General features: G+C 46.6%; 1 long non-coding RNA gene and 1 pseudogene across 2 annotated transcripts in view; one reads left to right on the forward strand and one right to left on the reverse strand.

Annotated features, from left to right (window-relative positions):
- Positions 1-2,808: 2,808 nt before the first annotated feature.
- LOC149366549 (uncharacterized) overlaps positions 2,809-16,880 on the forward strand; it is an 83,910-nt gene continuing 69,838 nt past the window's right edge. For both annotated transcript variants that reach the window (XR_016283954.1, XR_016283955.1), the window contains exon 1: positions 2,809-3,030. This is a non-coding gene — a long non-coding RNA (uncharacterized LOC149366549). The remainder of the gene's footprint in view (positions 3,031-16,880) is intronic.
- Positions 12,793-13,545, reverse strand: LOC149366550 (uncharacterized; annotated as a pseudogene).

The raw sequence follows: 16,880 nt of genomic DNA on the forward strand, positions 1-16,880 counted from the left end.
GCTGTGTCTCACTTATTCAGTTCTCACCTTTTAGTTGGAGCTGATTCTTTAACATATCTTAGGTTTTCCTCCTTGTTCACCCTCGGTACTAGCGCCCAGGTCGCCCGCGGCACGCCGAAACCAGTAGCTAAAAGCATTCCATGCTTGACAAGCTGCTGGAAATTTGAAAATGTGGTGAAACCTTATGAAGAGGCTTCACCGTACTAACACCGAAAAACTCGTGATGAGCGTGCGGTTTCGGCATGCTGGAAGAACGTAAACGTGAGGGTAATGCAAATAGGTGTCGAACTGCGAGAGTGTTTTAAATAAGATAAATGACCAGTGACGTGCCAGTCTGGCATCGGTATGTGGCGTGCAGCTGGTTTCGGACGACCAGCAAAAGCGCAGTCGAGCTGGCGGCGAAGCTCGGAAATAAATAGTATTGAAGGAGCCTGTTGAGCGGTGGGGCTATTTTTTGGCCTAGTGATGGGGGTCCTCCGATTGTCGTCGCGCTTGCCATTACAAACACTAAACACTAGGTGCGTGGGTTACAATGCATCATCCAATAGGCGGGATTTTTACACCACAACTTGCCCTGCTGTGACACCTACGATGTCCCTCATACTTGTAGCCTGAGTTGATTTGGGACGTTAAACCCCCATAAAACAAACCATCTTTGGGAGCCCATGCAAAATTTCGAAAGCAGGCTTTCCCGCATATGTAGTTGACCAAAACGAGGAGGTGGCGCTCGCTCTAGTAGAGAGAGAGAGAGAGAAAACTTTTATTTGAATTCAGGAAGGTTGCTCGAGCAACTTGGGTGGCACCCCTACTCCAAGGCGCCACTGGCTTTAGCTGACTGCTCTAGTAGAGTTGTGGAGGACACATGAATGCCATGGATGTGGGCTTCAGATATCTAACGCATTATTGAAGGATCAAACAGAAAACGCGCTTTCGCGTTGCATTTGTGTGGAAGTGACGGGTCTACCATCTAATTCTCATCATGTGGCGCATGTGAGAAAGCCCACTAGTGCAGTTTCGCCCAGCAGACTGCAGACGCCTCAGCCCTCGAGCTCAACCACCAGGCATTGCCTTGACACTCGCCGCCTGAGGTATGAGAACCTAACCCTGCTAGTTACAAAGACATTGTTCAAATATATCAAGCCCAGCATAGCTGCTTTCATCTCCCTTCGAAAGGGCTAAGAAAAAGCGAGGAGCGTCGGCTCCTTCGCTTGTATACCAACACGGTACTGTGCCCGGCAGTGCTGTTATATTTTAATCAGGCTTTTAACGTGGAGTGCCCGCATTGTGGGTGCGCGTTCTAGGACGCGTACCACATGGTGTGGGCATGCCCCTCTTCACTTACCCCCTTTTCCCCTCACCTACCCGAGAGAGCTGTGAAGCTGCCCTGCTCGGATGCTCTACCTTAGACAGCCAACAAGCTCTCTTGGCTAGGGCCCGAGCTACCGCGGAAGCCACCGGGGTCCCGGACTAGGGACCCTTCCTAGAATTTGCAAGGGGCTGGTCCTCAAGGCCAGTCCCCACCCTCCTATAAATCCTAGCCGCGGTGGCTCAGTGGTCATGGTGCTCGGCTGCTGACCCCAAAGACGCGGGTTCGATCCCGGCCGCGGCGGTTGAATTTCTTTGGAGGAGAAATTCGAGGCCTGTGTACTGTGCGATGTCAGTGCACGTTAAAGAACCCCAGGTGGTTGAAATTTCCGGAGCCCTCCACTACGGTGTCTCTCATAGCCTTAGTCGCTTTGGGACGTTAAACTCCAATAAACCAAACCAAACCAAACCAAACCTAAATAAATGTTTTCCACCACCATCACCAAGCAGCGTCCGAATGTGGACGGGCCATGCGATAAGCAACGGAGAAAAAAACGTAAAGGTTGGTTTATTGGTGTTTAACGTCCCAAAGCAACTCGGGATATGAGGGACGCCGTAGTGAAGGGCTCCGGAAATTTCGACCACCTGGGGATCTTTAACGTGCACTGATATCGCACAGTACACGGGCCTTCATCGAAATTCGGCCGCCGCGGCCGGGATCGAACCCGCGTCTTTCGGGTCAGCAGCCGAGCGCCGTAACCACTGAGCCACCGCGGCGGGGCAAAACGAAAAGGGTGCCTCTGTATTGTTTTCCTTGCGCTTTAAGTTTGCTTTCGGGTAATCAATTTTGTAAAAGTCGGCGCGGTATTCATTCGCTCGCATATTCGATAATTTGTGATTATTCGGAAATTCTCAAATATCAGTTTCTCGAATCGAATATGAACCGATTATTAAAGTTATTCGTATTCGAAATTTCAAATACTGGCACACCCCTAGTTTTCAGTTACAAGAGTGTCCTTCGTGTCATAGAGTTTCTTACTATAGAAACTCTATGCTTCGTGTATATGGTTGTGAGCATACACGGAAGGAAATGTATCTGGTAATATAAATCCTGAGAATATGATGCAAAGTATGGAAGAGAGATTTCGACCAGGATTGTTTTGCCCTCGTCGATAATGTTTTGAGACCTCTCCGAATCAGATGTGTGGGTGTGATTAGCATTTCCTGCCCGTCCGCCATGCGCGGGAGGTCGCAGGCAGCGCCGGGTTAATGAATTCAGAGACCCACTCTCGAAGGCTAAATTTTTAGTCATAGTAGCCGGGCGAAAGCTGTGTTAGGGAAAGCTGGAATAAAAAAAAATCTTGATTTAGGAAAAACGCGGTGCAGAAACGAAACCGAAATCTACCTAAGATTTGCGTTCTGCGTCGCTGCAGGCTGGCAAATCGGCATCGAGACCACTTGACCTCGGCTATTTTTTTTCTTTACTTTAGCCACGAGGCAAGGCGGAGGCGGACCGCTGCATTTGCCTCGCGTTTTGGTCACGACCTTCGTTTTGGTACAGTGTAAATAATGCCTTAAAGTAGCAAATTTTACGGCTTTGCGCAGTTAATCTTTGTATGTTCACTGAAAGCACTGTGAGAGACTTTCCGCCAAGGTGCAGCCGCATTCTGGCGTGTGGGTGCATTTCGCGGGAAGAACAATGCGGCAAGCGAGGAACTGCCTTCGGTGAGTACTGCCATGGCAGCTCCGTCCTTCCAAATGCTACTTTAATTTCCAGATACGCAATGCGTGAAATTTCATGACAAAATGGAAATGTCCCGAAGCCATTCAAGACCCATTCATATCTGCGAGTCTCGTATCTACTTGGCCGTGCAAGGCTGCGGTTGTTGAGAAAGAGCAGTGCGCAGCGATTTCACGAGTGGATCGAAATACAACTACAAATTGCATGCAATTTTGTCCCCTGCACGGTGTCAAGGTCTACAACTACGTATCTGATTCGCCATTTCTCAAGCTTGAGCATTCGAGTGATTATTACCCTAGTAGCACACTTTGTTGTCACAGTGTGGCCACAACGTTAGCTTCTAACATTGCCTTAACATGGCTAGCGTCCTCTTTTTGCCACGATAACGCAACATACATAAGACAACGTTGAGACAATATTGCTCCAATGTTACATCAGCTTTCAGTCAATGTTGAAGCAACTTCTGGAGACAATATTAATGCAACATTGCTGTAACATTTTCTTAATGGAAGCGCCTATTATGCCGGCAGAATAGCCCGCCCGAAAAGTTGCCGGAAGTTGGCCTCCATGGGCTGGCTACGACCACGTGACTATAGTGCCAGCATATTCTTTGCAGGCCTATTTTGCCGGCAGCCGGCAGAATCAATAGTGGGGCAAAGATTCCGGCAGCCGGTATCACACTGAACGCCTCGAAAATGCCGGCAGCTTCGCTGGGCATCCACTGCATACGCTTACCAGTCGAGGCAAGCCATGGAGGAAGGGATTATCTCTTTCCTCCATCGGGCATGCCAACGACACTTATCGTGACAATGCCAAATAAAATGCCTCGCAGTTTGGAGGCGGTCAGTCTTTTGAGGTCATCATGTATAACTTCTGGTTTCCTCTGCCGCAGAGGTTCATTAAGGAGAATACGACACCATTCAAAAGGAATGGTTTTGTAACAAGACTTTGAAAACTGGAAGGCTCGTGTTCAATCCCGGAGCCCGTATGGTGTGCGATGTCAATGCACTTCGAGAGCCTTGGGTGGTCTAGCGGCCTCAGCTACGGCGTTCCCCACAGTTCATGTGTCACTTCGGGACTTTAAAGCCTATAAACCAGTCTTATAGCTCTGTGGTAGCTGCATACGTTTGCAGAAACGAAATATTTTAAATGTGTCCAGGAGGCTGTGAAAAAACAAACTTCCTAGTGCGAAGAAGTGCAAGATCGTTTTTTACTGCAGACGCAAGGCACACATACATTTTTTAACTCTTTATTTTGCACATGGAAGAAACGAACTAGAGCTATTCACAACTGGAGCATTGCCAGACTTTTGATTTTGGCTGCCTCTTAAGGCACACACAAGGCAAATGGTACCATGATAAGCACCAGTCACACATTATGGAGTCATGAGTATCAAGATTGGTCTTGCATGTTTCACATTCTCATTGCTGCAGCCTTCGTTTACATTGTAACATATCAGTCATGGCTAGCCAGGCGTCGTCTGAAAAATGAGCTCTAACGGCATTTATGTCGACATTTTCATCTAAAACACCACAAAGCACAAACTCTGGCCGTTGCTCAACGTCTGCTTCTTGTAGTTCCTTGCCTTGTATTGCAGCTTTTCCAGGACTTTCACCTACTAAGCATGTCAAAATTATTTTTTTTTCTCTTGCTGTCAAGAGCTTGAAAGGCACGCGTTCACCAGCAACATGCTTCCGTTTCTTAATTAGCCTAACTACGGTCAGTGTGTGTCCCTTTGGCTGCCCACACTTCCGTATTGCTGGCGCACCTTTGATTTGACTGAGCGCATCGCTTGATACATTTGTAGCCTCGTCAGCTGTTGGAAGGTTTTCATTTCGCATGTTGAAAGCAGCTTCGTGTTCCAGATTGTCGTCATCATGATCGAGGTCACGTGCAGGGGAGTCTTGGGCAGTGGTCGAAATCATCTGATTTCCTACTGGTACAGTGTCAGAGGTGCTCGCATCAGAGGCTAGCAGGTAATCAGAAGGCATTTTCTGATCAGTTTTTCTTTTTAGGGCAGGTTGAACATTGTCTGCAGTACTATCACTTTCTGTACAGATGTCTTCAAAGGCACTTCCTGTGTTCTTGCTGCCTGCTGCTTCTGAACATGTGCTCTTTCTTTGCAATTGCACATCATGGTTATTCATCCAGTGGCAAAGAAGATCTTTTATAGAGATGTAAAATTTCAGGAAAATTTGAATGGCGTGAAAAAAAAGTTTTTTTCAGGGTTTTTTTCATGAAAAATTGGAAATTTTGCAAAAGATGACGAAAAGATTTATTTGCAATAGCACAACAACCAATAATAATGCTCCGAAGTTCAGTCAAATAGGCAGTTATAGATGTCATATTGTGAAACGAACTTCTGGTTCTATTGCACCGAGAAGATAAATAATGATTTGCACTTCATGCGAATATCAAGGTATAAATATCATATTTGTGGAATGAACTTCTTGTTCTATTGCACCGAGAAAGGGAACGTGAATACCGATCTATAAGTCACTCCATATGGTACTCAGAATCACTAGGGTCATTTTTTTTACCTACACTGGCGACACTGGTGTAGCAAGCGTATAATGAAATCAGTGAACACTGGCTACACTAGTGTAGCCAGTGTAGGTAAAAAAAATGGCCCTAGTGTCGCTGGATGCGGCACTACGCGCAGCAGCATGGATTGAAGCTGTGTCCACAGCTAGGTTCGACTGCACATACACAAGCTTTCGAACGCGTTCCCCTGAAAGCCTGTTGCGAATCCTTGTATGGACATTCCCGAAACGTGACCAGTTTGTTTGCAGCTGGCGGATGATGGTGGTATCTGCAGCAGTCGGCAAGCCAGACGAGTTAGCGACTGGTTGGGGTAAAGGCCTTGCCACCAGGTAGATGGGGTCACGTGCTTCGCTGAAGACCCCTATCCTGTACCAAATTCCTGCGGATGTTCTGTACTCTGCTCTGTTGGAAATCAAGAAGCTAGGCTTGTATTTGGCTAAAACTGCTTACATGCACAGCAGCCTATGTTATTTATGCCGTTTGTGTAGCGCTGTAGAATTTGCAGCCGTTTTGTTCTACTTCAGCCGTGAGTTCAAGTATTAGTGTGTTTTTAAGTCAAGCCTGGATCTTATATGTGACCTGGCCTTCAACCCGCGTACTCGTAGCACGAATGTTTTAAAAAGCACTACCTGGCACCGGCGATGACGACTGCCCTCCAATCGTTCAAAGATGCACGCTGTAATTGTTTTCAAAGCAAAAACAAAAACCTACACTAAAAGCAAGCAATCGTAAAACCTTGAAATTGCATTGTGAAATTTTCAATGTTTTTTCCATTTTCCCTCCCCTGAAAAAAACGAAAAAAACCGTTTTTTTTTTCCAAAATTGCAGTGTTTATTTCAGGCCTTCACATCTCTAATCTTGTAGCAGTTCCATTCGCTCTGCCAACGTTGCCAACAGAAAGACAACGTTGATAACGGCCGATTCTTCCTGTGCTACATAAGCTAGATCACAAACTTTTGTGCGATGATGTTGGGTGCAGGGGTGAAGTGAATGCAGCTAGCACAGGAAAGGGTTAATTGGGGAATATGGGAGAGGCTGTCACCCTGCACTGGGTACAGACCGGCTGATCATAATGGAGGGTGACTGAATACCAATCAGTACTCCAATTTTCTTACCCTTGGCGCAAATCGCTGCACAGTCCCATAAATGTTGGTTATAAGAGTATACATCTGATTAAGAATGAGAGGGCAAAGACTACACTACTGGCATGATGCAGCAGCGTCAGTGTTAAGTGAAAGAATAAATTCTGGTTCCTTGCTTACAATGCCACTAGATTTATGCTATCTTCCAGTAGAATGCATGACAACTGGTGTAGTGCCCTCGCACAAAGTGCAGACGTTAAGGTACGTGCACAACATGTTCTTCCAGAGAACGAAAAATTCCAAAGTGGTGGTAATGACCATCGGTCATCACTGCTGGATCAGTACGCCTCTGCGTCTTTAGTAATTTTCTAGCATCCGTGGGTAACTCTGGATGGTATGGCTTCAGCACTTTAAGCAGGGAATGTAGGTGTGAAGCAGGCAATTGGCTATTACTTTTTCCAGAAAAGGGTTATAGCGCCGAAAGAGACAACACACAGAAAGCTAGACGCCTGTCCTGTCTAGCTTTCTGTGTGTTGTCCGTTTCGGCGCTGTAACCCTTTTCTGGAAACATGCACCAACTAGCCCCCGAACAAGTATTACTCGGCTATTAAATGCCCATACACGCAAGTCGTGCTCTAGACATTGAATAGCGGCACCAGACTCAGGTGTCATCCTATCTTCATAAACCACCAACTCCTCATTGTCAGATATCCAGGACAACTTTTACGTTGCACTTCCTATGTCAGAGATGCTGCTAGCGGTGCCAAAATCCGACAAGTGAGAACTGCGGCTTTCATCTGCGTCCTCGGCTGGCGCTGATAAAGAGGATAAAATAATAACATTATGCAATGAAAAGGCATCTTGATCCTGTTCTGCTCCTGTTGCGCACAATCTGCTGCCACGACCATTATCAAGAATGACAACTGCCAAACAGTTTTCTAGTTCGTCGTGAACAGTAGTCGACGTCGTTGCCGAATGGACACTTCGCTTATCGAGCACTTCACTCTCTTCATGATACAACGAATGTAGCACTTTATCAAACTATCACGAATGGCGTGAGTAACATATATACACTACTGGCTTTGTGCAAACCAACACATGTCACAGCACAACAATGCAAGTCTAGAAATCACTCACCATTGAGGTCGTCCTCTGGGCAAGCCTTTGCCGTTTCAGTTGAATTCCAGTGAAACCACAATGAAACACAGCAGCACGGACACGGTGACCGCAAAAAAAACTGTACTAGAAGAACAAAAAGCGTGAAAATCTTGCCACGACTGCCGCTGACACGCGGACCCCGGATTATTGCGAAAGAGGGGTGCAATATAAAGCATAGAAGGGAAAACTGCGGTGTAAACATGACAAGGCATACATTCCGGATATCATCAATGATTAAGAAAAGCTATCTCCTGTGGGAATAGAGCCACCAATGGTTGGCTTACACATGAGTTGCCTATTGTGTGAATGTGAAAGGCCTCCGATATCAGGCGTGAGGTGTGATCTCTATACTTGGCGATGATAGTGGTTTGGTCTAAAAACGCCTCACATTTGTCGCAATCTGCGAAATGAATGACCATGTTATTTCGGCGTGACTTGTTTTCTATGTCTTTCGCGTGTTCGCGTAGCCAATCATTGACGCACCGTCCGGTCTCCCCGATGTAAAATCGGCCGCATGGCAGTGGAACCTTGTAGATCACACCACACTCCCGATGTAAAATCGGCCGCATGGCAGTGGAACCTTGTAGATCACACTACGGCAACAGTTGACAAATTTGTTTCTGTGTTTCTTCTGACATGCCTTCTTTCCATTTTCCTGATTCACATTCCACATGAACCAACCAGCCCGACTCAGCCCTCTCCTTGAACCCCGGATTAGCGTGCGTGCAGGATTGGCTCTCGGTACGGCCGCGAGTAGCCGCGGGTTGGATTAGATTGGATTGAATTATTTGTGATAGTGATCTCCATGACCATTAGACTGCGGGGCGTCACCAAAACCAGAACTAAATTTTTTCGGCAGTATTAATTTTGTCTGCGTGTTTAATTGCAAAAAAAAGTAATTCCAGCTGGTTAAAAATATTGTCGATAGAAATATGTCTTTCCACCTCAGTGTCACAGAGTGCAAGTACACTTGCACTGCTCACCAGTTGCATACACACCACATACAAGCTTGCACTCGAAGTAAAAAAAATAAATAAATATTGTCAAGATGGGGAGAAATGATCTGGTACCGGCTTTTCTATTTGGACTTCAGAAATAGCCCGAAAGGGCAGACAATTAACCTATAGCATAAATGTTATAGCAATGCCATCGTATGTGGTTCAACATTTATTCATCATTTGACAATATTGCTGCAATGTGAGAAGTTAACTTTCGAGCAACGTTATCAACATGTTGCTTGGTAACATTGCAGCAACATTATCTAATGTTGGAGAATGTTTTTAGTTTTTGCGTTATGTTGGATAAATGTGGCCCAATGTTAGAGCAACATAGTACAACATTGGCAATGTTGTTGCAATGTTGCAGTAACATACTGTGCTACTGGGGTACTTCATAATTGTTTGTGACAAGTGTGATGTAGGGGACCAGGCGCGCCCCGACGAAACGTAGAACAGACACAAGCGTTGAGGTGACACGTAGAGGAACCCTTTATTCAGGTCAATCACGGTATTTATAGCCTCGGGTCACATGACCTCTTAATTGGCCGACTTCCAAGCACACACACACAAATGGAGCCATCAATCAACCCGACAATCCCAAATCAAAAGTAACAAGTCCGATACCACATATATTTCCTCCCTTAGGGAGAGCACTACTGTTCATGGGAGATCAGTAAACTAAAGGTGTAACGTTCTACATAACATTTGCATACCACTAAAAAATCCAGACCACAGAGATGCGTTACACACGACAGAAATACCATATACATGTCTTGCACGTGGGGTCGCTTCCGCTCTTGGTTAGCACAAGTGGCCATGCTGTTGAACTGGTGCCGAAGCATTCATCCGACCTTCTGTGCTTCGCGTTGGTCGCTCCGTTACATCGGACTACTGTACAGGCACTTCGGTTGATATTTTCATGTTCCTTCGCGCGCATTTGCCTCCTCCTTAGAGGAGTGAGCTGTTGTGTGCTGGCTATTACCCTGAACTAGTTGGATTGGCATGGGTACGCTATGAAGAAAAAGTGCAAATGTGCAGCGGTATGTATCCATACACGCCACGACCAGGCGTTGACACGACGGCTGAGGCTGATGTGTCCCGTGAAGTGACCCACGGTGGTATCGTCAACTATTTAGTTTATTCCTCCACCTTTCTGACTGTGAAAGAAATGAAGGCATTCAAATCATTAGAGGTGCACCACAATTTCACCAGCGGGTGGGCGAGAAGCCTGACTGCGATGCGCCTACACTATCAATCAATCAATCCAATCAATCAATCAATCAATCAATCAATCAATCAATCAATCAATCAATCAACCAATCAATCAATCAATCAGTCTTTATTTTGCATTTTTAGTACAAATAAAAATGCAGGGAGTGGGGACAAAAAGCTGCTGTGAGGCAAGCTTGACTGGGTCCCCACCCCCTTTACATGGCAGTTTGTGCAGCAGTTATGCATGAAATGTTGAATGTTTAAAAAACAATTTACAGCACATGCGATTTTCGCGCAGGAAATGAATAATGTTACAAATGCAGTCTTGTTACAATATAAAAAATAGAACAAAATGCAACAAACACTCGCGTGATAGCAGACCTGAAAAATGACAATGCTAATAAACAAACTCGCCTGAATATAAGGGAAAAGAAATAGTAAAGACAAATGGACCCAACTACAGTACTCTGGAGATGATGAAAAGATGCTTCTGCTTGGAGAGGTAAGCTTTCAGATGAAATTACACGAAATTGTTTACGCGAATGAATCTCCATGACATGAAGCAAAAAAGTTCTCCTTGCTGTGACGGCAGCGCTTACTGCTATGTGAAAGTACCGGACGTCCGCAAACCGATATTTGCAGAGCACATCAAAAATGCAGCTAACAAAGATAAGCCCTGCATGTCCGCCTACGTAGCCATTTCATTTTATTACTTTCAAGGCTCTCCGGCGTTATGCAGAGGAGTGGGGGGGAAAAATTAACCACAAATACGTGTAGTTAGAGCACATGAAGACAAGCATCCTTGGATGAGTTAAGAGCCTCAATGGAGAGGACGGGTTCCAGTTCCGCGCAGTTTTGAAACAGGTGACTTTGGAGAGATAAAATGAGGAAAAACAGTGACTGCTTGGGGTTATTACTCTTAGGGAAACATATTTTGTGAGAAAGTACTGAGGTTTAAATGTAATGTTGAATACAAAGTTCTGTAAGATAGCTTTTGGGTCAACTTGCAAAAAAATGCATTCAGGTGTAAAGTCCACTAAATGCATGAGGTCAGGATCATGAGAGGGAAATAACTAGAAGAATAAGAATGGGGTGGAGCGCATATGGCAGGTTCTCTCAGATCATGAATGGCAGCTTGCCAATATCCCTGAAGAGAAAAGTATGCAACAGCTGTATCCTACCGGTACTCACCTATGGGGCAGAAACGTGGAGGCTAACAAAGAGGGTTCAGCTTAAAGGGACACTGAGGAGAAATTGAAGTTGGCTTGTATCAACAGAATACCAGCTCCTGATTACAAAAACGCCACTCATACTGACAACAAAGCTCTTGTAACGTAGAAAAGAGCAAGAACCAAAATACAGGTATCGCCGCCACAGGCCAAACTCGCAAGTACAAGCGTCATGACGTCATATAACAAAACAGTGTTGCTAGAACCAATGGTTCTAGCAACGCTAGGACACGAGAAGCACAAATCACTGAGGCGCAGCCAATGCATGCGCAAATCTCCTTGACGTCGCCAGATGGCGCCACGTGCCGGGCAGCTACGCTCGCCTGAAGCATCGGGACCAATCAGCGCCTTCTCGCCGGCGTTAGGCGGGCTCCCGGTATTCCGCTAGCGGTATCAAGGTACACGGTATGCTAAAGGTGTCTATTTGCGAGAACTTCGTTGACGACTTCGAGAATGAGATCCATCGTAACGCTCGCAAAACGCCGGTGCAAACGTAAGCGAAGCGACTGTAGCGACGGCCGCAATAGCCGATAGATGCCTTCAACGTGCGGCCGGCGGTAGCTTTCTTTTCGGCTGCTGCTAGGCCGCACTGCTGGCCGGCAGAAATCACGGAGTCTGCATCACGTCATGGCACGTCATGTTTCACGTCACTTAGTCCTCTGTCGTCATAGCCGAATCCCAAGTTTGAATCACAGCGGCGGGAAAAACCTTTTCAACTTCGAATCCAAATTTCTTAAAAATAAATGCATTTTTCGCTGCCGGCCAAGTGGCAACAAAGCCATGACATGCCGAACTATCGGATTTTGCTATAAAAAATATATTAATAGTGCTCTCCTCAGTGTCCCTTTAAGTTAAGAACAATGCAGCGAGCTATGGAAAGGAAAATGATAGGTGTAACGTTAAGAGATCGGAAGAGGGCGGAGTGGGTGAGGGAACAAACGCTGGTTAATAACATCTTAGTTGAAATCAAGAGGAAGAAATGGCAGTGTCCCTTTAAGTTAAGAACAATGCAGCGAGCTATGGAAAGGAAAATGATAGGTGTAACGTTAAGAGATCGGAAGAGGGCGGAGTGGGTGAGGGAACAAACGCTGGTTAATAACATCTTAGTTGAAATCAAGAGGAAGAAATGGGCTTGGGCAGGGCATGTAATGCGAAGGCAAGATAACCGCTGGTCCTTCAGGGTAACGGAGTGGATTCCAAAAGAAAGCAAACGTAGCAGGGGACGGCAGAAAGTTAGGTGGGCGGATGAGATTAAGAAGTTTGCGGGGATACAGTGGCGGCAACTGACAAAGGACAGGGTTAATTGGAGAGACATGGGAGAGGCCTTTGCCCTGCAGTGGGTGTAGTCAGGCTGATGATGATGATGATGAAATGCATGAGTAAACATACGCTTCCCCTTGCAAACGCAATTGGCTACAGAAAAGACAGAAATTCATTCAGATCTATGAATCTGTTCCATAAACATTTTCCGCGACCACATGCATGAAACTTGCATCACCAACTTTGATTGACATTCAATGCTCTCAAGCACATGACTGTTGCATGCATGAAACTTGCATCACCAACTGTAATTGACGTTCAGTGCTCTCAAGCACATGACTCCTGCTTGAGTCTTTCAATACAGCAACAATGGAAGGGGCCAAATTTGACAGCGCACAGCACACGGTCACTATTTTGTCCATTGGAGTCACATTATCACCCTGCCAACATGTTGCATAATTGGAACACCACATTGGAACAACATTGGAACACATTGGAATTGGAACAACACTTTTCAGCAACAAAAATTTCCTTATAAGTCCAGTCACCCTCTCCACATGAATCCTCACATTTGCAAGCCTCCTTGTGCTTTCGACCTCTGCTGCTGACAGTTGCTTTTTGCCCTTTGTGCAGGCGAGCACAGTAGAACCCAACGCTCTCTGCGATGTTAAAACCTCGGTCTGCTAGTATGCATCTCCAGGCAGCAGGTTATCCAGCAGCTCACAGTGCTCAGTGATATGTTTGACGCTACCTCCCCAGCCATCTGAAATGTATGTGACGACTCCCTGTGGAGCTATTCCAGTGAGATATTTGGCACTGTTGCTGCCTTTGTTGGTGGACCAGGTTTCAGACCTGGGCAAGTATGACGACGGCCTCTCAATTTTTGTCTCAAAGCATTCTATCCGGACTGCCACGTCACTGCCGAATGAGTCGTAAAAGGCTTGTGGCATGGTGCGCTGCAAAGCACTCGGTTCAACCCTCACAGTTTGGGACTTATAAGTGGCAGTAGGCTCCATGTTCTAAACTTTTACCTGCGCTGGAACAGGGGACAGTGAATGAGAGACGGAAGGACAAGTGCTACGAACAACTACAAGTTTATTGAAACATACAAGAGTAATGTACTCTCATGACAACCAGAAGCACATGCGCCACCCTTCCCATGAAAAACATAAGATACAGCTATGAATCCAAATATGACAATTCACATTCGTGGATGATTACTGACGGTGTGCTTATGCATGTGTCGCTGTTTTTATGAATACAATATGCTTTACTCAATTCCCTAGTCAATTTATCTTGATGCTTGAACATAATCTTAGCCTTATTAAGAAGTGGATTGCATGCTTTTGTATCAGACGCTTTCGACACACTATGATCATTAAGATTGCAGTCTCTGTAATGTAGGGCCAAATTGGATGACGGAGCTCCTTTCAAAGATGTTTTATGTTGGTGCAAGCACGTGTTTATGCATTTCCCCGTTTGGCCTATATAGTTCTTACCGCATGTAAAAGGAATATCGTAGACCTCTTTCTCTGCACATGGCACGAAACGCAACTCATGTTTCACTTGGCATCCTTTCTCCATGAAGCCACTTGTCAAAAATATGTGACGCTGTGGACTCCGAGATATTGAAACTGAAGGCGCGGTCGGTGTTCTGGAGACTTAGCCTGATTTTCATCATGAAAAGCACAACAAACTCCAGAAATTTTTCCAGGCTGTGGTTAATGCCTTGGGACGCATATGCTTCCAGCATGTACACACACCAAGCAAAACCACGAAGCTGGGCATCCTAGCGTAATTCACGACCTTGGGTTGGCAAGACCTCAAGGATTTCTCTGATATTTCTAGGCTGTCTGTTTCAGCACAGGCAGCGTGCAAGCTCTCACTGAGCCTGGCGCATTCCTCTTTGGATGCCCTGATGTCGCTCATGGTCATCTCGGTCTGTACGTGAACAACTGCAAAAGTGTGTTTATGTGAGAAACCAGTGAGGCAACCGATGAAATGCAAGACGGCCACATAATTACTACTTAAGTTAAGGAGTAGTGCAAGGCCGACTCACCTGTTTCGTTTTCAATGCCATCGTGAAAAATAGCTGTGAAACACAGCTTGAATATCAGTTGTGATGCACAAAAAACGTAGTGCGTGAGCACAGTCCAGTGCATGGCTGTGGCCATCCTTGATTTTCACGATAGCACACAACTGCACAGCCCTCTTCAAGAGTGGGTCCTGCTTTTTTTTGTCCCTTGCTATGTTCTTTATCTTGATGTCCGCAAAGGCTGGACAGTTAGTGGCTGTTTGGCCAGTGGTCTTGTTTCTGTTGGAATGCTGGCATTTCCACTTCTTAGGAGTGTGATCCTGGTAAAAACAAACAATCCCGACATAGTTGTCACAGCCCAACTCACATTCCAACGGTAGCTCTGTGGCTGTGCGGGTGGTGGCATTGTCGTGAGCGGTGTGGATTAGGGGCCGTTCAAATTCAGCCTCGCGACACCTGCCCTCTCCTTCATCTGCTTTGCTGCGAGGCTGCGCCAGCGACTGTACGCCCGCCGGCAGGCCCGTACTTCCGCTGGCAGGCCCATGGGTTTGTCAATAACTTTTGCGAAGGACTCCTACCTTGTGCATAGGGTGCACTGCAACTGCCCCTTAGGCGCACATCTCGGAGTCTTGGAACGGGGAAGCGCTTCAAGCCCCGCGGTTGGTGTCTCCAATAGTGTGGCCCCTGAAGGGATGGAAGGGCCGTGCCATAGGCGTGCTGGTTTCAGCACATTCCTGCCGCACCGATGGCCTCCAGGACTCATAACCCACCGGAGCATCCGGGCCCTCCTGGAATGTCCAGATCGCGATGTCCCGGGAGGAAGAAGACACATGGTCTCGTCCACGAGGAGGTCTGGGCTGCAGCATCGTGATGGGCTGGCCGGGCGATGCTGTGGCGACTGCGTGGTTAGGGGCACCTGGTTAGGCGAGGCAGCAGGAACAGGTCCCAGACAGCCCCAGGATAATATGGCAGTCAGCCTCAGGCTGGCGTGTTTAGGGTGTGGAGGCGGACCCCGGGGATGTGGTAATGATAGCAGGCAGCTGCTGTTATCTGACAGCGAATGGGGGTGCTCATGCGTTCCCTGACCATCTGCAACAAATTATCAAGGAAGGATTTGAGGCAGCCATCACATCAATGACTTTGGCACAAATCTTGTTAAGGCATCCCTTTCTCAGTCACAGAATGGGTCACTGGCAAATCCTGAACCCAGCACAGCTAGAGAATGTAGGCTGAAGATATGTGGAGCAGTTTACATTGATGCTGGTTCTAAAAAGGTTAATGGTAAAATTGCAGTGAACAGTGAAGTTTTACGGATGGTACACAGCAAGGACAGCACGTACATGCACGTGAAAAATCCACCTATTACCCCTGTCACACGGGCACTTTCGATCCTCATTGAGTCAATGCTCATCGAACTCAATGCAGATCGACGTTGTCACACGGCCACTTTCAAGCGTAATCGAGCTCGATCCTGCTTGACTCGATGCCGGCCCCTCAAGAGTGCTTGAGGTTCCAAGCACAATCGAAAGCACTCTCGCTCTCACAAAGCTATAAAAACAAAGACTAGTTAACAAAACAAAACTACAACTGTTGTTGTTGTAATTGATTAAAATGCAAAACAGAACATTTTCAGGCACTATGCCTGCTTATATGCAAACATATTTATATATAATCTCGGCACCACGCTCCAAGCTTCGCCGCCAGTGTAAACAACAAAGATGGCGTCCTCCTGCTCGTCGACGCGCAAACTGTGGAGCGAGCGCGAGACAGCCGCTTTCATCGACTGCTGGCTAGGCCGCGTAGATAATTTGCGGCACCAGAAGAGAAACGCCGTAGTCTACGCAGAAATCGCGGAGGCGTTGCGGACCCTCGTGTTCCATCGCACAAAAGCAGAGGCACAGAGGTGCGTCGCACGTCTGGCTATGGATTTGGCTGCCGCTGCCCCCGACTGCACAGTGTTGCCGGACATCACCTTGTTATGGCTGTTGGAGAAACGTTTGACGCCACCTAACACACATGAGGGAAACTTCTCAAGGAGCATTGAAAATGCCCGTGTGGCACCGGATGTTTCGAGCGTGCTCGAAAATATCGATGCAGATCGAGTTCAATGAGCATCGAAAGTGCCCGTGTGACAGGGATATATGACAAAATCTTCGAATATCAGATAGAGTGAAGGGCTTCATGCATACACTGAAGGCTTCACTACATTCTCCATGTAAAGCACTCACCGAGCACAATATGCAGATTCACAGCTTGGGCGTTTGCTAGCGCTGTACTGCCCTTTGTAGACCACTGGGACCAGGTTTCAATTTGGGA

This window comes from Amblyomma mixtum, chromosome 1 (assembly GCF_055824585.1).
Source record: "Amblyomma mixtum isolate Tamu chromosome 1, ASM5582458v1, whole genome shotgun sequence".
Taxonomy (NCBI): domain Eukaryota; kingdom Metazoa; phylum Arthropoda; class Arachnida; order Ixodida; family Ixodidae; genus Amblyomma; species Amblyomma mixtum.